We start from the raw sequence: 24,515 nt of genomic DNA on the forward strand, positions 1-24,515 counted from the left end.
TCAGTTCTAATCCATTGGTGTGATGGTTAAGATTGTGTGTCAACTTGGCTGGGCTGTGATTCTTAGTGTTTTGGCAGTTGTACACTGTTGTGATCACATCCTTGTTGCAATTTGATATGTGATCACCCCCATGATATGATCTGCTGAGTGGTACCAGCTTTCAACTCTCTGCCCTCAACTGCCTGCTTCCTTCCTGTTCACCTTGCCAAGGTGTTTAGCTGTTTCTGGATCCTACAGCTGCCTCTTGTTCATCTGACCTCTGGTTCTTGGGACTTGAGCTAGCAGCTTACCTGCCAATCTTGGGCACCAGCCCCTGCAACTACATGAATTAGGAGAAGACTTGCAGTCTTGCCTGCACGTCTTGGGATTCATCAGCCTTCACAGCCTGTGAGCAAGAGCCCTGCTCTCCAACCTGCCCATCTTGGGTTCTGCAGCCTCTGTGGCTACGTGAATCAGGAGAAACCTCTATCCTGATCTACAGACTTGGGATATTCCAGCCTCTACAACTGCGTGAGCTATTTCTTGATATAAATCTCTCTCTGCATATATATTTATATGCTTTACTGGTTTTGCTTCTCTAGAGAACCCAGCCTAAGACAGTTGGTCTATGTGTCTATCATTGAACGAGTACGAGGGTGTTTTGATTACTGTAGCTGTAGATTATGTTTTGAAGTCAGATAGTGTGAGGCCTCCTACTTTATTCTTCTTCAAAATTGCTTTGGCAGTCCAGGGCCTCCTGCCTTTTTATGTAAAATTTTGAATTATTTTTCCATTCCTGTAAAAAATGCTGTTGGACTTTTGATCAGAATTGTTTTGACTCTATAGATGGCTTTGGATAGTATTGACATTTTCACAATATTAAGTCTTCTAATCTATGAGTATGGAATGTCTTTCCATTTATGTAGGTCTGTTTTAGTCTCTTACAGCAGCGTTTTGTAGTTTTCATTGTATAATTCCTTTACATCCCTGGTTAGGCTTATTCCTAGGTATATTCCTAGGTATTCCTAGGCATTAATTGTGGATGTAATTAATGCCACAGAATTTGAGATGATGAAAATGCTTGGAAATAGGTAGTGGTGATGGTTGTACAACATCGTGAATGTAAATGATGTCATCGAATGATACACATAAAAATGGTTAAAATGGAAAATTTTGCATATATTGTACCACACTAAAAAGAAAGAAAGAAAGATTGTGAGCAAGGAGCATTGAGAACTGGAGCCAAATAGAAAGTCCATCTCCTATCTAAAGGGGGCCCTTAGTATTCAGCTTCAGCCCCCTGTTGTTTTATAGAAATGGAGGACCAATTTGTCAGATCTTATGAAAAAATTCTGAATTTCTTCATTGAAAAATTTCAAATTTTTAAAACGTTGTACACACCAAACAAAAGATATTTATGGACTGAATTCAGCCCAAGGACCACATCTCAGCCATGGGCTACCTGGTTTCAATGTCTGACCTGGAAGTTGTAGTTTATCCTACTGATAATTTAGTCAGGTGGCTTTCAGAATGCATACAAGTGACTACTGCAGAATATGTTAAGTTGGATGAAGAAGTTGTATAAATGCTTTCTCCTCCTTAATGTGCATGAGTCTGGGAATCAGAAGGCATTAAGGACAAAGCACCTAGTGATTGTTGGTAGTTTGAATCTATAATTAAGGCAAGAAAATCATCACTAAGCACCATGTGGTAGACCAGATGTAGGACCCTCCTTTGATGAGGTATCAAAGTTCTCCCTCTTCTTTGCTTATCATTGTCATCACATAAAAAGTCTTTTTTTTTTTTTTTATGGTGGTGGGGTAGTAGTTAATAAGATAGGGAAGGTAGTCAAATAATGGCCTGATCATCCCCATGAAACCTAATGTGTTGTTCTCTTATTTAGAATCTAATAATATTAAAAAAAAAAAAAATTTTTTTAATATGCTAGAAGGTAAGAGTATTCTACTTCTGTTGTTTTATGCTCCTAAATAATTTATACTGTAGTCACTATAAGCAGAATATAAAATAATTTGTGCTGTTTCAAATCATAGTACAATGTTGAAGGGGAAAAAATTGAAATCTATTTTTTGTGCTCTTAGCATAAGCAATAAAATACAGTACCCTTGTCTTCTAACTGTAACTTGCATACTGTTTGCACTTTGGGAAAATTGAGTCTATGAAGTCTGCCACCTAGCCCCAAGGTGGCAGGTAATGTCTCTCCCAGGAATCTAAGGACTGATGCTAAGTGTGAGCTGGCATCTCCTCAGGCGAGGTAATTTATTCTGCTACAAAAGCACTTTCTAAAAATAGAAATAACAATTACAGGCTCTATGCATTTAATTCAGCTTGGACTTACTTAGTGCTCCCTAGACACAAGTCATGGTGAATCACTATCTAAAAGAAAGAAGGGAGGAAAATTGACAAGTGAAATTTTGGAGTAACTTCCTTGCTGACCTGGCCCTTTGCAGCTTTGCCTCTTCATCATCGTCACCACCACTACCATCAGCAGCACCACCACCAACACTACTACCACCACCATCATCACCATCACCACCATCAGCAGCAGCAGAGCTATCATCGTCATCACCACTACCATCATTACCACCGCCACCACCATCATCATCACTACCACCATCACCAACCACCACCACCATTACCACAACCACTACCACCATCATCACCATGACCACCACCACCATCATCACCAACCACCATCACCACCACCACCATCATCATCATGATTACCACCACCATCATCACCATCATCGTCATTATTATCATTTTGACTGTGGAGGTAGCATGGAGTAGACCACAGCTTAAAGGGGACTAGAGAAAAATGGAAAGAGGACGCTTACATCTGCTCATCTTCATATCCACAGAGCCTAGATGGGAATGGCTAAGACCAATGGGCTTTTTCCATAGATTCTGAGACCTTAAGTAAACAAAACTGAGGTTAGATACCAGTCGCCACGCTGAAACTGCATGATTGGAACAAGTGAAGTCGGGGGGAACTGTGAATGAAAGCGGTTATCGAGCCCTGCAGGATTGGCATAAACACCACACAGACTATTAGGGAGGCTAAGCTGCTTTTAGATCATTTGACATCTCCCATGAACTCACTGCACAAAATAGAAAATACTTTAAAAAAGCTTTCAGGAAGGCTGACATCTTCTGAAAGGGGCTTAGATGAGTTGAGGCTACAATACTACTCGTCTGACAGAAAGTTAAAGACAGTCCCGCGTTTGTTGGTTTCTTTTCAAAATGAAAGGTGAGAAAGTTGTCCAGATAAGAAGACTTCAGTGAGGCGCGTCGGGAGGAGATAGAATGAAACTTCAAAACTGCACACATAGCAGTTCCAGCATTGAGGGAGGCACGGGTCACCCCAATAAAAGGGACCCACAGCTAGCGAACCTCTCTCAGAGCCCTGCGGGGACATTGGCAGCCCCTTGCCCCTCACACCAGCCTCCAGCTCTTCAGAAATGCAGTAAAGGCTGATCTCTTGGCCCCTGTTGTGCAGGCCTGACAGGATGAGTGTGTCAGGATGAGAGGGGTCACAGTGTGCAAGCCCCGTGCTGGATGTGAGGGAACAAAGCCATCTTGTCGTGCTTCTCCAGAGCTCTGCGTTCGTGGTTGCAGCTGCTTCACAGCCATGCATTTTTCAGTGATAGAGTAAGTGAGACGGACAAAAGAGCTGCCTTTTACCCAGCAAGAACAGAAGTGATCTTAGCGTTTAAAGCTTGCAAAGGTTAAAACAAAAAAAAAAAGTGACAATCATTGGGGGGTGGGCTCCTATTTTGTTTTCAATTTCATAGCTTTTTTAAATGACTGATTACTCCGACAGCATGGAATTTGGGGACCCAGGGTCTGGAGGGGGCACACGGACTACAAGATTAAACAGAAACAACGAGTCCTCTGGGCTCCCTTTACGGCCACATTTTAAGAGGTTCCTCTGAACTTGAAATGAGTTAGATAAGGGGAGGTTCCAAAGACTGAGCTTTTTTGTTGTTTGCTGCCATCAAGTCAACCCCCAATTCATGGCAACTCCATACACAACAAAATGAAATGCTGCCCATTCCCCAGGATCGGTTGCAGATTGGACCGTTACGATCCATATGGTTTTCGTTGGCTGATTTTGGGGAATAGACCGCCAAGCCTTTCTTCCTAGTCCATGTTAGTCTGGAAGCTCCACTGAAACCTGGTCAGCATCATAGCAACACGCAAGCCTCCGCTGATGCATGGTGGCCATGCATGAGGTGCATTGGCCAAAATTGTACCCGAAATCGTTCCATGTACGTGGAAGGCAAGAATTCTACCACCAAACCACCATTGCCTCAGAGCTACCACTTACAACCGCCTTTTACTTCTCAAGTGTTTTTCTCCTGATCGTCACCGTGAGGTACTCTGCAATGGTTATTCTTATTTGTTGTTCATCTTAGCAGACGGCAGAAAGGAAGGCCCTGTATCTCAGAATACTTGGCTTGTGAAAGAAGAATCAACCCATCTACTTTTAGAGATGAGCGCTCAGTGTCATAGTCCCTGATGTAACATTATCTAAGACTTTCTCAAAAATGCATTTCCATCACCATTTCCTCTAATAATCTTCACCAGGCTCAACAACTTGTCTACTGTCAGGAATCCTACTTTGTAGGTGAAGGAACTGAGCTAACGACCATACAGATGATGAGTGGAAAGAGAAACACACCTTCCACTTCCAGGGCCTTCCTACTTCTAGCAAACATGCTGAGAAATTTTTTTTTAGTTTCATTTAGTTTGTATGTTAAACAAACAGAATTTTCATCCCAGGTACCTGTGGATTGGTGGGTATAAGGTGGGATAGTGGAGTTCTAGATTGGTGGCTTACACTTAATATGTGCAGATATCCTCAAGGAAGAGACGAGCAGTCATAGAAAGAAGCGGAATAGGAGACTTTTTTCTCATCTTGGACTTACCGAGCTTGTTATTGTATTTCAGTAACACTCTGGGAAATCCCTGGCACTCAGGCTTAGGTCTCAAGATACCTGTGCCTGTTGCAGTGTGGGAAGCAAGGTGATCCAGGGTGGTGGTTCTCACAGTGCAATCCCTGCTCAGTGGCATCAGCACCACCTGGGAATGTGGTAGAAATGCATATTTTCAGGCTCCACCCTAGACTAAATCAGAAATTTGAAGAGTAGGACCCAGAAATCTGTGTTTTAACAATTGTGATTCTGTGGTACCCTAAAATTTGAGATCCAGTGGTCGAGTGGAAAGAGCAGTTAAAGAATTTGGAGCTGGATCTGGGCTTGAAACCCCTTTCCACCATATACTTGCTGGGTTCCTGTCCAAGCCTTAGTTTCCAAATTTATAAAATGGGCCTCCTTCACAAGGTCATGAAAAGGGTTAATGAGTCCTTGTCCCATTGTTGTTGCTTGTTGCCATCGAGTCTGTTCCGATTCATGTACAGCATGTACAGCAGAAAGGAAACATTGCCCAGTCCTGCACCGTCTTCGCTGTCGTTGGTATGCGCGAGTCCCTTGTTTCAGCCACTGTGTATTTTGAGTGCCTTCCAACCTAAAAAGGCTCATCTTCCAGCACTATGTCAATCAACATTCTGTTGTGATCCATAGGACTGATTTTTGGAAGTAGATCACCAGGCCTTTCTTCTTAGTCTTAGTCCAGAAGCTCCACTGAAACCTGTCCCCCATGGATGACCCTGCTGGTATTTGAAATACCAGTGGCATAGCTTCCAGTATCATAGCAATATGCAAACCACCACGTTACAACAAACTGATGGATGGTAGCATTGCTCTATACATAGTAGACAATGAGTCTTGGTTCCTTTCCTCTAATTGTAAATTTGAATGCTATAGTATAAAAAAAAAAAAAAACTTTTTTTTTTTATATGTCAGAATAAGTAACACTAGCTACCATAACAAACAAATTCTAAATCCCAATGGCTTAAGGCAGTAAAGGTGTATTTCTCACGTGAGTGAAGTCTGAGGTAGATCAGACGGCCTTTATCTGTCATGTAGCCATCACAGACTTCTAGAGCACGTGGCTCCAAGGTTTCCATAGCAAGGGAAGAGGGGATAGAGGAGGCACTCACGTCCCTTCTGCTCATAGTCCATTAGCCAGAACTTGTCTCATGACTCGACTCTAATGCAAGGGAGGGTGGAAAACGCAGAGGAGCGCATGGATTTTTGGATGAGCACAGTGTGTCTTGACCTACAGTCGTCTTGAGTCTTCTTTATTTAACAGTCATTCTGCTCATGGGTCCAGTCTTATCACAGGACTGTCACATCTAAAAGAGACTTTATTAAAAGCCTTTTTACAGTTGGCAGTTGGAATGCAAGGATTCCTGGTTCATCAAAGAGAGCATATAGTGTGGAGTGTAGAGGGGTCTGTGTGGGGTCCGTTTTATTAAATGACCGTGATCTGTATCATTGAAGTTGCTCATGCAGTAAATTGACTCAAATGGAAATCAAAATTATCTAAATCATTTAGACAAAAATGAGACCCAAAAATAGACACTGCTTCTGTTTAAAGGAAAAACTAGTTTAAGTACAACTGGGAAATCCCAAAAGGACCAGGAGACCTTGAGGTGAATGCTGTTTTATATGAGTTTAAGGTTGGAATTCCTGGGTGATGCAAACAGTTAATGTGCTCAGCTGCTAACTGAAGATTGGAGGTTCGAATCCACTCAGAGGAACCTCGGAAAAAGGGCCTGACAGTCTACTTCCAAAAAATCAGCCATTGGAAACCCTATAGAGTACAGTTCTACTCTGACACAATGGGATCACCATGAGTCAGAACCGACTTAGTGGCAATTGATTTTAAGGTTAACTTTCTAGTGGAGCAAGTTACTTAGGGAGACTGTGGAATCTCAGCTTCAACAAATTGAAAAGTATTGACTAAGCACCTACTGTGTGCACAGCACTGTCCTAGGTGTCACTGAAAAGGTAGCTAGATTGCCATCCCTCTAAGAAGGCTTACAGGAGCCCTGGAGGCACAATGGTTTAGCGTTCTGCTGCTAACTGAAAGGTCGGCAGTTCAAACCCAGCAGCATTCCCATGGGAGAAAAGACCTGGCAATCTGCGTCCGCAAAAATTACACCCTAGAAAATCCAATGGGACACTTCTACTCTGTTCTGTAGGGTTGCTGTGAGTTTAGACTACCCAGACAAGGATTACTCATTGTTTTCTCTCATTAGTTTGGAAAAGAGATGCTAGTGACAAGTTGTGTGGGGAAGATGTGTGCTCTTCCAGAATAGATTCTATTATTGGTGTGAATTTCTTTTAGACTCTTTCTCTTACCATATTTTTCTTTTAAAATGTTCTCTAAAAACTGGGTGAAGGAGGCACTCTGGATCATTTAAACATTGAATCTTAAACATTTGATTCAGAGTTTATTTTCCCTTAAATCTATGCATTCACATAAACAACTTCAACTTGAGTTGCCAGACCACTTTTCTTGCAATAATTTTTTTTCCTCCCTAAAATCATTTGACCCACTTATAAACGGAAGGAGTCCTGATGTTGTCATTTCTATCATATTTTTGTCCATAGTAGGATCTCCCAAAGCCATTTGTGAACTGCCCAGGAAGCAATGAATAAATTGAGAATTAAATCATTTCATGAAACATGCAAAGGATGACCCAAACTTTTACCGATATGTAATTTTGTTCCGTAGAATGTTACTTCAAGTATCTTGTCTAGGGCTTTCAGATCAGCTAATTCAGAGATTTGGTGAGTTTCTTCATCTGCTTCCCAACTGCATCTTCAGGATCTAAAAGAATAATAGAACATTTTAGATCTCCAGTGGACACTTATGATCACTGGGTCTAACCCCCTTCATTGTACAGATTGGCAAACTGAGGCCGAAACTTGGCTAGAGGTTAAGCTACTAGCCAAGTACACATAGTTCTTTCTGGCTGAGCTGGGATTTAAAACCGTGTCTCCTGACCCCAGCCAGTGCAGAAAACTAACGTCCCTCAAAAAAAAAGGGAAAACTTGTGCACTGAAGAAACAGGCATTATTTATTAGAAAGCATAACAAGTCATATATCTGAATTCATTTTCTTGATTCAAGAAAACAAATGACCTACAGCAGAGGTTTTTAATGAAGTCTTTAAAAACATTTTCTGTCATAAAAAAAGAAAGAACAGAACAGTTGCTGTTGAGTTGATTGCGACTCATGGCGACCCCACATGTTTCAGAGTAGCATTGTGCTCCATAGTGTTTTCAGTGGCTGATTTTTTGGAAGTTGATTGCCAGGCATTTCCTCTGTAGCGCCTCCGTGCAGACTGGAATCTCCAGTCTTGCGGTTAGCAGCTGAGCACGTTAACCATTTGCACCACTCAATACTCCATGTTCAGGGTAAAACTAAAAAAAAAAAAAGTTTTGTTGTTTTTTTTTTTAAAAAACTAGTCGCCATCAAATTGATTCCAACTCACGGTGACCCCGTGTGTGTCAGAGTTGAACCGTGCTTCATAGAATTTTCAGTGGGTGATTTTTCAGAAGTAGATTGTCAGGCCTTTCTTCTGAGGTGCCGCTGGGTGATCTCGAACTTCCAACCTTTCAGTTAGTAGCCGAAAGTATTAACCATTTACACCACCCAGGGATGCTCAGTAATCAAAAGGCCCATGAAAAAAGTGATCCTTGTATTCTCCCCAGAGATGGGTTCTTTTATGGATGATGTTATCCTCTCTGGCCCAGCTCAGCTAGAAGAACATTTACGACAAGTGAGCAAGCGTGAGATAGGTCCCCATATAGATCCCCAATATTTAATCACAGCCGAGCACATGTAGCCCTCACTGAGCAAGTCTCATTAGTAATTTTGAAGACTAAGCCAGTTCTTTGGAAGATTCTGTAGCTGGTGCCTTAGTTCGAAATTGGCTATTCTAGTGAGCCTGTCATTCAGGTGATAAATGAATTTCTAATCATTTATACTGATTAAGAATTCTTTGTTTTAATGTTTCGTGGTAGGTGGTGTACTTTCTCCCCCACCCTCCGAATTCATCTTCAGGTTTGATTGTATGGGATTTTTCTGCTACTCCTATACAGAGCCTGCACCCAGTGCTGAATATTTAAATACAGAACTGGATTCCGATGGAGAAATTTGCAGCGCAGTTGTTTTTCATGCCTCCCCATGCTTCTTTATTTCCTGGCAAAACACCTCGAATCTCATGCAAAATGCTAATAAAAAAAAAAAAATAAGACTTATTTATTGTATTTATCTCCATTATGTTCATTTCACTCCTCTTGCTTGGAATACAAAGATTTTTTCTAATAGCCTCAAAACTTGCAAAGATGCCTAACTACATAGTCAATTCTAGACAGAATATCAACAGGAAAAATCATCTGAAGATACACACTCCGGGAAACCGCTTTCCCTCTGATTCTAAAGGCAATTCCTTTGAAATATAAGTGAATACATTTCTATTTTAGGAAGCATGATCATGAAAATTGTATGTTCTGTGTCCACTGAATCATTAAAACAACAGATCTTCAAAATGCACAGCCTTCCTAGTTCCTTTGGAAAAAAATTTTAGGTAGACAGAGAAATAGTAGTTTTTGACAAGTAACCAGTGACTGAAAAGAGGCTTGTCCACCATGAATCCAACCCTCCTTTGACGGTTTCCTTTTCCTGATTCGTCTTCATATTATAACTTACCAAGTTCACTCTTGAAAGATGCCAAAACAGGTAATCTGCATAAAGAAAGTAGCATTTTCCTATGCATTAAAATGACCCTATGCGGGAGATGTTGTTGTTAGTTCTGACACATGGCAGCCCCATGTGTGCAGAGTAGAATTGCTCCACAGGGTTTTCAAGGCTGTGACCTTTCGGAAGCACATCGCCAGATCCGTCTTCCAAGGTGACTGTGGGTGGGTTCCAACTGCCAACCTTTCAGCTAATAGTCGAGCACTTAACTGTTTGCATCACCCAAGGACTGTTTGAGGGAGATGCCCTTCCCAAATTTGATTGAACCAATCAATTGGCCGCCTGCCGCTAGTCCCCCAGGAAGCCTGGTCAGTGTCCCACCCCTCGTGAAGCCCTCAACAGGTCCTCCTGCAGTAACTGACAGGGCCTTTGTATTTATGGAAATTGAGTGGGCCTACTGTTTTCTGCCACGGACTGGGTGGGTATCAGGGGGCCACAGCCTGTGAGGTCCCATTCTCATGGTGGTCAACACCAGTGCATCCAGGATATGTTGAGATGGTTCCCACAGGGAACAGTAAGTACATGTAACTTTATCTAGGTAACAATATGATAAGCCTTTTTATCTTTTTTTTAAAAAAAACTGTGTAATGGCAGGTATGGCCAGTTAAGAAATTGGTTAAAATTCATTATAAATTTACATCATTGTTACGTGATATCTGTGTTGTTACCAGCTGCCGTCAAGCTGGCATCCAACTATGGTGACCTCATGTGTGACAGAGTGGAACTGCTGCGTAGGGTTTTCTTGCCTGGAATCTTTACAGAAGCAATTCACCAGGTCTTTCTTGCATGGAGCCGCTGGGTGGGCTCGAACCACCAAGCTTTTGGTTAAGCAGCTGATCACAAATAGCTTGCACCACTCAGGTGCCTCGACATCCATAGGGTAACTTATTAATAATATACCACAGGGAGGTATTTGCAAAAATGTATGGAACATTTTTGAGCATTCTGAGCATAGCTCTTTGTTTCTATGAAAAAATTCAAGTGAATTTGATTTAGGGGGAAGTTCATATTTCATTTGGGTGCATCACAGACATCCTCTTGTTGAGTTGAAAATAAAACCTTGAGGCTATAGGCCCTGGGAGAGGAAAGAAATCGTAATTGTAAGGTCAAATAGATAGGGCCTTACAGTTAAGAGAAATGGTTTAAGAAAAACATGCCCTAAATGGAGGAATTCACAGCGCATTCACAGCCCTACAGCTCAGATCCCATGGCAGAACCACCAAACATCTAATCGTCACACCGACTAAAGCACAAGCAAGGGTCCAAAGGCACGGGGAGAATTAATATAAAACCACTTAGCGGTTACCAGAATAGACTGCCAACTGAGAAGAGCCAGTGCATAAGAGACATGACGTTCTCCAGATATTTTTTTTTTCATGGTGATGAGGAGGAGAAGGAGGAAGAGGAGAAGTTAGGCTTTCCATCCTCAGTTGCCACCCAGAGTCCACACGTCAGATTGTAGGATTATCGAAGACATGCGTGTCTGTTGTCAGTCTAGCAGCATTGTTCTTCATAGCTCGTATTCCAAGCCCCCCAGGAAAAGATGGGAAGGATGGCAGAAGACACCAAAAAGGAAATGCACAGCTCAGTTTTTCAAGCTAATGTTTTAAAGAACCCAGCACATTACATCTTTCTTAAGAGGGCTAAGAACTGAAGAATCACCTGTTTCGTTTTCCACTGGGGAACCAAAATAATTCCCATCTGGAAAGCTGTGTACGTTCCTGTGGTTCCACACCACAGACTGATGCTTCTAGGAGACACGGTTTTTAGGCACTAGTGACTCTGTGGCAGGGTTCGCCAAACCATGGCCTGTAGGCTAAATCTGGCCCACCATCTGTTTTTTATAAATAAAGCTTTATTGGAACACAGATACACTCATTCATCTACAGATTATCTATGACTACTATCTCAGTATAATGGCAGAGTTGAGTAGTTGAAGCAGAGCCTGTATGACCCACAAAGCCCAAGATATTTACTGTCTGACCCTTTGAAGTACAAAGAGATGACACATTTAAGGACCTAGACTAAGGACAGTTAGAAAAGGTGACCTTGCCATCAAGGTCTTAATACTGGATCCATTTAGAAAGTGCATCAGCCAAAACTATCTCCATTAAAACCCAGTGCCGTCTGGGACCATCTCCATTAGAGGGGAAAATTATATTTATCTTCATGCAAATACGATTTTTCTTTATACTAATTTCCTTAATCATCAAAATAATTCCACTTTTATTTATTGGCCAAGTCTGACTGTGAAGCACCATACAGATCTAGACATTTTTAATCCGTGTTTTTAAATTTGATTTATTACCCAAGCAATTAGAAAAGCTACTTCAGGGGCAGCCAGGCACCATCTGAAACAGTGCAGCTCAGTTGCTGGCCAGCCAAGAAGTGACTGGTCCTGCAGACAGAATGAGAAAGGGCATCAATTTTAGCAGATGTGTGTTGTCCTGAAGAAAGGAAGGCCACAACCAAGAAACTTAAAAGCGTCGGAGACTCAATCGGATACTTGTACATTGACGTTCAGTGCAGCACCATTTACAATAGCCAGCAGGTGGGGAACAAGTCAAATATCCATCAGCAGATGAGTGGATAAACAAGAGGTGGTATGTACACACAAAGAAATGTTACTCACCCGTAAAAAGAAGTGAATTTCTGATTCATGCTGCAACATGGATGAACCTTGAAAACATCATGCTAAGTGAAATAAACCAAACACAAAAGGACCAATATTGTATGATCCCACTTATGTATCTAGAGTAGGCAGATGCACAGCGACCATGTTTATTGGTGGTTACTGGGGGGACAGGGGAAACCCTGGGGGCGCAGTGGTTAAGAGCAATGACTGCTAACCAAAAGGTCAGCAGTTTGAATCCACCAGAAACTCTATGGGGCAGTTCTACTCTGTCCTACAGGGTCCCTATGAGTCAGAATCCACTCAATGGCAACAGGTTTGGTTTTTTTTTTTTTTTTTTTGGTCTGGGGGGAGAGAAAAATGGGGAGTTATTGCTGAAAAGGTACTGAGTTTCTGTTTGGGGCAAGGAAAACTTTTAGAAATATATAACAGTGATGGTTGTACAACATAGTGACTATAATTAATATCACTGAATAATTAATGAATTCTGTAATTAATGTGCACTTAAAAATGGTTAAAATGGAAGAAAAAAAAAAAAAACTACCAAAAGAAACTACCAAGAAACAAAACCCCTTGCCATCGAGTCAATTCCGACTCATAGCAACCCTATAGGACAGAGTAGAACTGCCCCACAGGGTTTCCAAGGAACAGCTAGTGGATTCAAACTGCCAGCCTTTTGGTTACCAGCTGAGCTCTTAACCACTGCACCAAAAATAAGAAAAAGAAAAGAAGGCCACACACCATGCCAGGCAGGCCTAGCTTGAAAATAAAGATGAAAGTCTTCTCATTTTGCCAGCTGAAATTTACATTCCAAGCCCTTCAGGAAAAGACGGGAGGGGAGCCCAACAAGTAAAAATTACATACAAATAGGTGAGTCCTGGAGCCCAAGGCAGGTTCTGAGAGAGACCAAAGCTCTAACCTCAGGCCAAACGGTACACACCCTGGATGTCACACCAATAGTGAAGAGACGGGGCAGCCAGCAGCCCCAGCAAATTTTGTCAACATAGGCTATGTGTGGGATGTACAACTCTGGCGATTAAAAAAATTTAGAGACTGGCAAAACAGCTATATGACACTTATTTCAGGAAGAAAAAAAATCATGTTTATGTTTTTGTATATACATACATGTATGGGCTACAGGCACACATATATACATGTGAACATATATACATGCATACACACATGCCTAAATACACACACGTTATCAAGAGTATGTGCCTTCTAACCAGAGAAAGGAGATGCTGAGAACAATGGCAGGCATTTTTGCAGTCCATCAGTATCTACCCCTTTCCGTGTGCTCTCCTTTAGTTGTGGTCTGGCTGAGAAGGGTGGCTTTCAGGACTCCCTCCACTGTGTGTAGGACTCTGTTTCCCAGACCAGCTCAGCCTCACAATCACCTTTTGCTAAGGACATCAGGTCATGATCCTGGCTACTGGCCATGCACCCCTGGAAGGAGGAGATAGCACCCCTGACCAAAGCCCCTGCTGTACGACTAGCCATTTCCCTCAGGATGGAGAGGGGTGTTTATTCCTTACTTCAAGAGCTGGTTTTGCAGTGCTTCCTGTGAGGAACGTTACCTTCCTGGGCACAGAGCTGTTAATGGATTCTGGCCGCGTTTTCCTGAGGCTCCCACTGGGCATCTCGGTGTGGAGAAGCTGCCTCAGCCATTGCTGCCTCTGATTTCCCTCTGGCCTTGCATGTGAAGGTGCACCTGGGGGTTGGGGTGAGAGAAGGAGCCATAGTGATGTGTGTGTGGTAGTATGGTTGATGTTACCAGAATGTGAGGAAACATAAAACATACGGGAGGGAAGAGAATATGAGTTCATAGTCGCCAGGCTAGGATCAAACAGTCCTATGCAGCTGTGAATTCACAGTCTCTTTGGGGGCTCGTATTTGATAAGAGATAGTCTCTACTCTCAAGGGATCGCCAGTCCATTGGTTAGCTAAGGCCAAGAGCTGGGTGAGAAATTATTTATATTTACTTTCTATATAACCAAAGTAAACTATGTTTGAAACATCACTGTCACTCTCCATTTTCTCGTTCTTTTTCCTCTTTAATAGATCCTTTCTTGGATAAATAATTCCATATTAGAACTCTGTCTTTCCTGATCTTTTTAAATTTGACAAAGAACCCAAAATTGTACGTCCAGACAGGTGAGATATTCCTAAAGTCTGCCATGATCCTGGGCAAAAAGGCCGCAGGGGTCTTTTCTTCTTGTTACATCACATACAGAGAAAAATACATCTTGTGGAAGATTATTAGGCCACAGGAAAGCACTTAACACTTTAATCAGAATATCATGCTCTCTACCACTCCTTTGGGCTACAGGTATATGGATTTCAGAATGCAATTTTACACTAAACTTGTGAAGCAACAGATCCGGCGAGAGTAGGGGGAAATGAAACTTTTAATAAAAGTGACGTACAGAAAATTTTGGAGCCCTGCTGGCATCGTGGTTGAGAGCTCAGCTGCTAACCAGAAGTTCGGCAGTTCGAATCCACCAGCCTCTCCTTGGAAACCCTATGAGGCAGTTCTACTCTGAACTATAGGGTCATTTTGAGTCGGAATTGACTGACAGTAATGGGATAGAAAATTTTGCAAAATAATGTGGCCAAAAACACCTCCACTCAATCATCTGAGGCTCTGGGGTATTTTTGTCTGTTGATCCTCAAGTTTCTAAACAGCATGGGATCTCCTCTGAACCAGAAGGATTGTTTCTGTAACTAGGAGCTCAGAAGAGGACCTCGGAGCCAGCTGTTAGGAAAACAGCTGTAGCCCCAGAGCATGAGGAGGGAAAGGAGTGTAGGGGTTTCTGCCCCCATCCCAGCTTTTGCTGCACCTTCCACCCTCAGAGCCCTGCCTGGGAAGTGCTGGCCCCCGGGAGGAGAGACTGGTACTTTTGGGGGTGAGTGTTAAAATGCATGAGCTGCACCTGTTTGCATCTCCTACGAGGAATCCAGGTGTCATAGTCAGAAGCAGCCATGAGAGGAGGTGTCCTGGGGCCTGCTTCTAGTCTTCCATGCCTTGCCTTTCTTTGGAAGGTGATTGGCACTTGTATAGTATATGTTGTTTACTGAGGACCCCAATGTAGAGACATGCCTGAGAATCTCCTAGAGAGCTTGTTAAAACAGATTGGTGGGCCCGGCTCCCAGAGTTTCTGGGGTGAGAGAGCACTGATGGTACAATGGCTAAGCACTTGGCTGCTAACCAAAAGGTGGCAGCCTGAAAAACCCTATGGGGCAGTTCTACTTTATCACATGGAGTCCAGATGAGTCTAAATCAACTAACAGCACCCAACAACGGCAACAGGTCTGGGGTGGAGCCTAAGAATTTGTATTGTTAAGGAGTTCCCAGGTGAAGTTGACACTGCTGGCCCAGGGACCATACTTGAGAACCTCAGATTGAAAGGGCTGCTTCACAATCCTGTGTACATGTTTGAATCACCTGAAAGGATTTAAAAATTTTAAATGGTGCTCAGCTCCCCTCGGATACTCTGATTTCATTGCGCAGAATGGGACCCGGCCGTCAATATTTTTTGAAGTAACCCAGGTGATCTCATGCGCTAAAGGATTGACTCAGAAAACCATGGGAAATGACTGCGCAACCAGGAAAATAGGCAGTGTGTAGGAAGATGACCGAGGAGAGCTTGAGGTTGTTTTTGTCCCTACTAGCCTTAAGGCATAGTGGTTAAGTGCTATGGCTGCTGACGAAAAGGTCTGCAGTTTTAATCCACCAGGTGCTCCTTGGAAACTCTATGGGGCAGTTCTGCTCTGTCCTGTATGGTCCCTATGAGTCAGAATCGACTCGACAGCAATGGTTTTGGTTTTCTTGGTTTTATATTTGATGGCAGAACTTCATTATATAATCCATGCGTAGTCATTTTTGCTAATATTGTTAGTTCTTAGCTCTCATTGAAGGACTAGCACACTGATAAGTGATGGATGGATGGATAGGTGGATGAAAGGAGGGGAGGGAGAGAAGAAAAGAGGGAGAAAGAGAGGGAGGGAGGAAAAAAGAAAGGAAAGGAGGGAGAAGGAAAAGAAGGAAGGAAGGAAAGAAAGAAGGGTGAGATTAAGCTAAAGATGACCAAATCTCTTTAGTCAATTTAAAGTGTTACAATATTGGACATTTATTTTTTTATTCTCATATTCCTTAGCTTTTGACCTCACATTGCCTTGACATTTGTTTTGATAGATTCTTTATGTAGTGATGTCCTTGTTGAAATGAACATTGTATGTCCTTTGGTTAACTTCATTAAAGATCTTAATTTCTAGTGTAACAACTTGGATACTCATTCAAAGTGAAATACTCTTGATTGCCACTACTGGGTTTATGTCCCCTAATGCTACTAACACCAAGAGTGCTCATTATGTAGGCTGTCAGGTTACTTATTGGGTTTTCTTAAAACAGCTTTGATGCCTAGCACACATACAGTCCCACTGATTTCCACTCAGCATGGTCATCATTGTCCCAGTGTTGTCCCTGGTTATTACCTCATAGTAGGGGACATTGGTGATTGAGTGGCAGAATTCTCGCCTTGCATGCAGGACACTTGAGTTCGATTCTGGGCCAATACACCTCATGCACAGCCACCATTGGTCTGTCAGTAGAGACTTGTGTGTTGCTATGATGCTGGATAAGTTTTAGAGGCACTTTCAGACTAAGATGGACTAGGAAGAAAGGCCTGGAGATCTACTTCTGAAAATCAGCCAGTGAAAACCCTATGGATCACAATGGTCTGATCTGCAAACGATCATGGAAATGGAACAGGAATAGGCAGTGTTTCATTCCCTTTTGCGTGGGGACGCCAAGAGTCAGGGGCAACTCAGTGGCAGCTGACAACCACCACCATCTGATCTTAGCCATGGGGTCTTACGTGGGGGCCACAGCCTCCCATGAATAAAACCACAAACAGTTTATCTTAAGAGTATCCTGTTTATCTATTTCAGGTAGGAGATCTTTTTCAAGTTCTCAAAAATAACATTTTGGGCATATACTTATTTTTAAAAAAGGACTTTCTTGTTCTTAGTCGGTCCTTACAGCACTCCCATGTGGCAGGCAGGCTCCATGTTGTTAGGGCCACTTTGTCATATGGTGAAACAGGTCAAGCAGAGAGGTAAAGCAATGATACCCAAGCAGACTTCTGGGTAATGGTGGAGGCAGGCAGGCTGCAGGGCTCTTGTCCTCTTTCTGTGCTAGGCTGTTTCTTAATAGCTTGAGGTATGAGGAAAAAAATTGATGCTGAGGGGAAAAATTAGTGACTGAAGTTTCTGGAAAGAGTTGGGTACATGGATCAACACTATAAAAGCATTATTCTGTCTAGTTTGGAGAGAGAAAGGGCAAAAGCACACAGTACTATCAGTTGCCATCTGGTTGATTCCAACTCATGGTGACCTCTTGTGTGTCAGCGTAGAACTGTGCTCCATACGGTTTTCAATGGCTGATTTTTTTCACAAGTACATCACCAGCCTTTCTCCCAAGGCCCCTCTGGGTCCATTTAAACCACCAACCTGAGATATAAAAGCAAAATTGTTGTTGATTTTCCCTGAGGAACCCCAGATTCTATTCTAATATGGCAAGAGTGCCTTGATACAAGCCCAGAGTTCTGGTTTATGCCCATGGGCCCAACTTGCAGATTAACGGTAAGCCATGTGAGGAATTATCCATTTATTTCATGATGAAAAATCTATCGATACTTGTATACCAGTATTCATTGCAACATTATTCACAATAGTCAAAAGGTGGAAACAACCCAAGGGTCCATCAACAGATGAATGTGTAAACAAAACGTGGTATATACATACAATGGAATATTATTCAGCTGTAAAGAGAAATGAAGTTCTAATACCCATTACAACATGGATAAACCTGGAGAACATTATGCCGAGTGGAATAAATCAGACACAAAGGGACAAATACTGAATGCTCCTATCAGACAGACATTAGCGATTGCCAGGGGTAGATGGGAGGAGTGGATGGGAGTTATTGCTTAAGGGGTACTGAGTTTCTGTTTGGGGTGATAAGAACATTTGGGAAATAGATGATGGTGATAGTTGTACAACATGGTGGGTATAATTAATGCCACTGACTCAAAAATGGTCAGAGCTCTGGTGGCGCAGTGGTTAAGAGTTTGGCTGCTAATCAAAAGGCCAGCAGCTCAAATCCACCAGCTACTCCTTGCAAACCCTATGAGGCAGTTCTACTCTGCCCTATAGGGTCACTGTGGACTCGATGGCAATGGGTTTGGTTAAAGATGGTTACAACAGCAAACTTTATGTTATATGTATTTTAACACAATAAAATTTTTCCGAAAATCCATTGAGTACCTTCTGTATGCCAGGCATTATACTAAGTGCTCAGAGCAGAGAGATAAATAAGATATAATTTGTGCCTTTGAGGCATTCACCATCCAATTGAGAAGCCATCTGTGTAAATGGGTATTAGCAATGTAGTGAACAGGGCTATGGCAAGACAGGAAACACAGGAGGAGCTACTAGTTCCCTCAAGTACCCCTAAGAGATGGATATATGTGACCTGGTTCTCTTAAGATGAAGAAGGGAGTGAAGGAGTACAAGGGGTTAATTGGAGGCACAGCACCCTGGCCTTGCAGGTGTGTAAGGGGTGAGCTTGAACTTTATTCTTGGTGCTGTGTCAGAGCTGAAGACTGTTAGCAGGTGAGTGCAATGATCTAGCTATGTCCTTCCCCTCCTCCCTCCTCCTCCTCTGCCCATTCTCAGCACAAAACTTTTAGGAAGCCTGAGAGACTGGCAATTAGCAGACTCACTTTGCTCCGTTTGTCGCACAGAGATGAAAGAAGGAGGTGGAGAGGAAGATGTGAGGCCTGAAAGCCAAGGGAGGAAGAGGTTCGAGAAGTAGCTAGTGGTCAGAGATGTCATCTAATGGAGACAGGTCGAGTAAAGTGAGGGCTCTGCAAAGGCCACTGGACATGGCGCTTCCATCATCAGTGACCTTAACAAGAACCGAGGCAGTGCAGCCGGCTTTCTCGTCCTCAGCACTATTGACATTTGGGCTGGATAATTCTTTGTTGGGGGCTGTCCTGTAGGTTGTAGGATGTTTAGCAGCATCCCTGGCCTCTACCACCTAGAAGCCAGTAGCACCCCCTCTTCCCAGTATAACAACCAAAATGTTTCCAGACATTGCCAGTGTCCCCTGGGAGGTAAATCACTCCCAGTTTGAGAACCTGCTCAATATAATGGTATGGACCGAAACTAGATTGTGATGGATTGTTGAGGCCTCAAGCCTAGACCACACTTGCAAGAAGTCTGGCAGCCAGGAGTCCTTAGCTGGAGGAGAACGTGGGGCTAGGATATTGGCTTTGCTTTTGTTGTTGTCTTTGTTATGTTTTGTTTGTTTCTGATGGGGAACACATTTGCTTGCCTGAGGGGCAGAACCAGAAAGGAGGGAAAGGTTAAGGATAAGAGGTAGTCAGGAGCAGCATTCACTTAGTTATTTCACAAACTTGAAGCATCGGTGCCAGGCACTGCAGATGCAGTGTGGGCTGAGCATACGTGGGGTCCCTTGCCCAAAAATGATTGAAAATCTCAAGAAAATGAAAGCAGCGTATTAAACCCCAAGTACGAGGACCTATGCAGCTACACAGATTGTACGCCATGAAGCTGGCCCTGGGGGGTGAATGAGGCGGACGGGGGCCCCCCTCGCAGAGCTTAAGCCTTGGGGTCCAGTAGACAAGGTGGGCATTTAAGCCCGTAATAATGGCAAGTATAATAAACACTGGATATGGAAGGTAACAGGGCTGTTGTTGCACACTGTGAAGGCACCTTAACCAAGAAGAAGTGATCCTTAAATTTTAAGTTGCGACCTTATGGATTATTGTCAGTTGTTCAGAAAAAGAGGAAGGGAAAGATGTTATAGGTACAGGAAAACACATACCAACCCGGAAGGAACCAAGGGGAGATCTGTATGTCTGAGGGGCAGAGTGGAGGGGCAGGTTCATGGAGGTGAGTGTGTGTGAGGGGCAGAGTGGAAGAGCAGGTTCATGGAGGTGAGTGTGTGTGAGGGGCAGAGTGGAGGGGCAGGTTCCTGGAGGTCAGTGTGTGTGAGGGGCAGGTGCCTGGAGGTCAGTGTGTCTGAGAGGCAGAGTGAGGGGCAGGTTCCTAGAGGTCATTGTGTCTGAGGGACAGATTCATGGAGGTCAATGTGTCTGAGGGGCAGAGTGAGGGGCAGGTTCCTGGAGGTCAGTGTGTCTGAGGGACAGATTCATGGAGGTCAATGTGTCTGAGGGGCAGAGTGAGGGGCAGGTTCCTGGAGGTCAGTGTGTCTGAGGGACAGATTCATGGAGGTCAATGTGTCTGAGGGGCAGAGTGAGGGGCAGGTTCCTGGAGGTCAGTGTGTATGAGGGGCAGGTTCATGGAGGTCAATGTGTCTGAGGGGCAGAGTGAGGGGTAGATTCATAGAGGTCAGTGTGTCTGAGGGGCAGATTCATGGAGGTCAGTGTGTCTGAGGGACAGAGTGAGGTGCAGGTTCCTGGAGGTCAGTGTGTCTGAGGGACAGATTCATGGAGGTCAGTGTGTCTGAGGGGCAGAGTGAGGGGCAGATTCATGGAGGTCACTGTGTGTGAGGGGCAGAGTGGAGGGGCAGGTTGCTGGAGGCTAGTGTGTCTGAGGGGCAGAGTGAGGGGCAGGTTCCTGGAGGTCAGTGTGTCTGAGGGGCAGGGTGAGGGGCAGATTCATGGAGGTCAGTGTGTCTGAGGGGCAGATTCGTGGAGGTCAGTGTGTCTGAGGGGCAGATTCGTGGAGGTCAGTGTGTCTGAGGGGCAGAGTGAGGGGCAGGTTCGTAGAGATCAGTACATCTGAGGGGCGGAGTAGAGGGCAGGTTCTTGGCCAGCAGCCAGGCCATGAAGACTCTTAGAGGATATTGAGTGTTCTGACTATCCTCTGGGCCCTGGGAAGGCACAGGGAGCTTTAAGCAGAGAGTGAGATGATCAGATTTGCTCTTTAGAAAGTCCACTCCGGCTGTGGGGGTGGACGACTGGAGCGGGGTAGGCTGGTGACAGCCAGATCCAGGCATAACCCAAGAGAGATGCTGCTGGCTGCTTTCCTGAGGTGGTGGTAGGATGGCTTTGAGAGATAGTTTGGACTTAGGGACTTGATTGACCATCAAGTGTGAAAGCCAATGTTATATGTTTCCCCCAGAAGTGTGTCGAAGTCCTAACCCCTTTTCCTGTGAATGCGACCTTGTTTGGAAATAGGGTCTTTGAAGATGTAATTAGTTAACATGAGGTCATACTGGAGGAGGGTGGGCCCTGATCCAATATGACTGGTGTCCTTATAAAAAGAGAAGAGACAGACACACAGACACAAAGGGAAGACTGCTATGTGAAGATGGGCCTAGAGATTGAAGTGATGCTGCCACAAGCGAGGGAATGCCCGGGGCTACCAGAAGCTGGTAGAGACAAGAAAGGATCTTCCCCTAGAGCCTTCGGAGAGAATATGGCCCTGCCAATATTCTGAACTTGAACTTCTAGCCTCCCGAGCAGTGAGACAATAAACGTCTGTTGTTTTAGACCACATACAAGTTGTCATCAAGTAGACTCCGATTCATGGCGACCCCACTTGTGTCAGACAAAAACTGCGCTCCAGGTTTTCAGTGGCTGTTTTTTCAGAAGTAGATCACTGGGCCTTTCTTCTGAGGCACCTCTGGGTAGACTCAAACCTCCAACCTTTTGGTTAGCAGCTGAATGCATTAACTCTTTGTACCACCCTGGGACTCCTTAAGCCACATAGTTTGTGGTGCTTTGTTATAGGAGCCACAGGAGACCACAGCAATACAGAGAAGGCAGGCGATTCCCAGCTTCCTGGCTAACCACTGGTGGTGGGATGCCTGACTGCCTAGGGAGGAGCACGTGAAGAGGATGGATTCTTTTGGGACTCTTTAAGTTTGATGCCTATAGGAATATAAGGAAAAGGAAAACAAAAACAAAAACACATTGCCGTCCAGTCGATTCCGACTCATCAAAAAAACCGACTCATAGCGACCCTATAAGTCAGAGTAGAATTGCCCCATAGGGTTTCCAAGGAATGGCTAATGGATTCGAACTGCCAACCTTTTGGTTAGCAGCTGTAGCTCTTAACCTAGTGCACCACCTGGGCTCCAGGATTATAAGAAGGCAATGGGAAATACAAATCTGGAACTCAGAAAAGTCTCCTGCATTGAGGGTATAGGTTTTGGAGACATGGCTATATAGAGATGCTAATTGAAGTCAGGAGCGTTGATGAGATCATCCAAGGAGGGTGGGTGGCACCAGAAATGGTGGCACCTGGGTTAGATGACTACTGAGCAAGCACCTGGTATGTTCTCGGTGCTGTCTGGAAAGAGAGTGGAGAGGAAAGCCTGACAGAAATGCCCCGCCCTCAAGGAACTGACCTCCGGGAATTCAGAGGAGGGAGGAGGGGAGAGAATTCTGTGCTGCTCCCCTTTCCCCTCCCTCACTATGCTCCTCTTCACTGCATAGTCTCATCTGGGACATCCATTAGAAAAGCCCTTGTCTTCTACCACCCTTGAAGAGAAGACCTTGTTTTCCATCTTTCTGCATGAGGACCTTGCATTTCTTCTTTCTGTCTTTCTGGAAATGCAGTCACATCTCAGTGGTGCTGAGATGCAGAAAACCAAAGGCTGCTCTCCTTTATCCTGAAATGCAGATACAGCTTCAGAGCTCCAAGCTTCAGCTCAGGGCGGTCCGTGGAAACAATAAGCAGTTGTTAATGCTAATGAAAGCAGTGACCTTGCTGTTCCTTCCCTGAAGAAGCTCATTACTGCTGTGCAGCAGAACTAATCCTCATTGGTCCTGGGAGTCAGAGCAGCAGAACCTACAAGGGTATTGTCACTTCTCTGGGGAAAAGCTGTCCTGCGCAAAGACAATGCCCCCTGCTCCGTATGTATTCACAGCATCTTACTGCAACCTTCCCTAGCTGTCTGCTTTTCTAAAGTCAAATCTTAAGCAACTTTTGTTCTCCAACAGTTTTTTCACGCAAAAAGACAACCAAAAAACCAAACCTGTTGCCATCGAGTCAGTTAGGACTTATGGCGACCCCCTGTGTGTCAGATTACAACTGCTCCATAAGATTTTTCTTGACAGTAATCTTTATGGAAGCAGATCGCCAGGCCTTTCTTCCACAGAGCCATTGAGTGGGTTCAGACCTCCAACCTTTAGGTTAGCAGCCAAGCACAAACCACTTGTGTCACCCAAGGACCTGCAGAAAGACAAGCTCCGGTCACTAGTATAAACAGGGGCATTCAGACTGAAATAAAAGACAAGATCCATTCTTAAATTTTGAAAGAAAATAGAAAGCTCACATATGGTAATTGGTGACGTGGCATTTAAGCAGGAACCCGGTGGTTTTTCAGTTCATGACAGTGGCTGAGAGAAAAGAAGAAATCACTTGAGGCGTGGAAATAATTTTGCTCTCAAGGATATTTTATAAACCAAACTCATGCACTTAATAAAAAAAAAAAAAAACAGTGCCATTGAGTCGATTCCAACTCATAGCGACCCTATAGGACAGAGTAGAACTGCCCTGTAGAGTTTCCAGGGAGCGCCTGGCAGATTTGAACTGCCAACCCTTTGGTTAGCAGCCCTAGCACTTAACCACTATGCCACCAGGATTTCCACATACTTAATAGCAAAGCTAAATATAGATCACTCAGCTCACATTAAACATTTAATTTTGGATAATTCACTTCCTGCAAAAGTTGAACTCCCAGAAAGGTTTCCCCTTGCCTCCAGGCATTTACGAAATGGTCAGTACAGAAACAGGAAATTTTTTAAATGTTTGAATGTTAATCTTTAAATCAGATACAATTTCTTAAATGTATTAGCAGGGGTAAGGGAGATAGAATACATACTTAAGATAGCTCCACTTTTTTATCAGAGTTACCAGCTCCTTGGGGTTATTCATACAATTGATGAGTTCATGAATACAGTAACTGTGCTCTGCCATTCAGCTTTTTAGTAACCAATGCTTCTACGTAAGGGGAACCCTAAGAGGAGCCAGGCAGATGGCTGCCTAATCTGGTGATGTCAGGCTGCTCTAGGGGTTCCCCCTAAAATTCCCATGACTCAAATTCTGAAGCTAGAGCTTTATCCCTTTGGTTTGCCTCTGTTCAAAGACAAATCCCTCAAGAAAGGGTAATATTTCAAATTAATATGTCATTTTCATTACAGTCCGAC

General features: G+C 43.7%; 1 protein-coding gene and 1 long non-coding RNA gene across 7 annotated transcripts in view; both read left to right on the forward strand.

The window, feature by feature from the left end:
• Positions 1 to 24,515, forward strand: part of PHACTR1 (phosphatase and actin regulator 1) — a 697,605-nt gene that overhangs the window by 643,069 nt on the left and 30,021 nt on the right. The window lies entirely within an intron of this gene.
• On the forward strand, positions 14,433 to 21,064 carry LOC126075839 (uncharacterized). Its single transcript, XR_007517295.1, has 3 exons — positions 14,433 to 20,448; positions 20,523 to 20,660; positions 20,809 to 21,064. It is a non-coding gene; the product is annotated as an uncharacterized LOC126075839 (long non-coding RNA).

The sequence above is a fragment of the Elephas maximus genome, chromosome 1 (assembly GCF_024166365.1).
Source record: "Elephas maximus indicus isolate mEleMax1 chromosome 1, mEleMax1 primary haplotype, whole genome shotgun sequence".
Lineage (NCBI taxonomy): Eukaryota > Metazoa > Chordata > Mammalia > Proboscidea > Elephantidae > Elephas > Elephas maximus.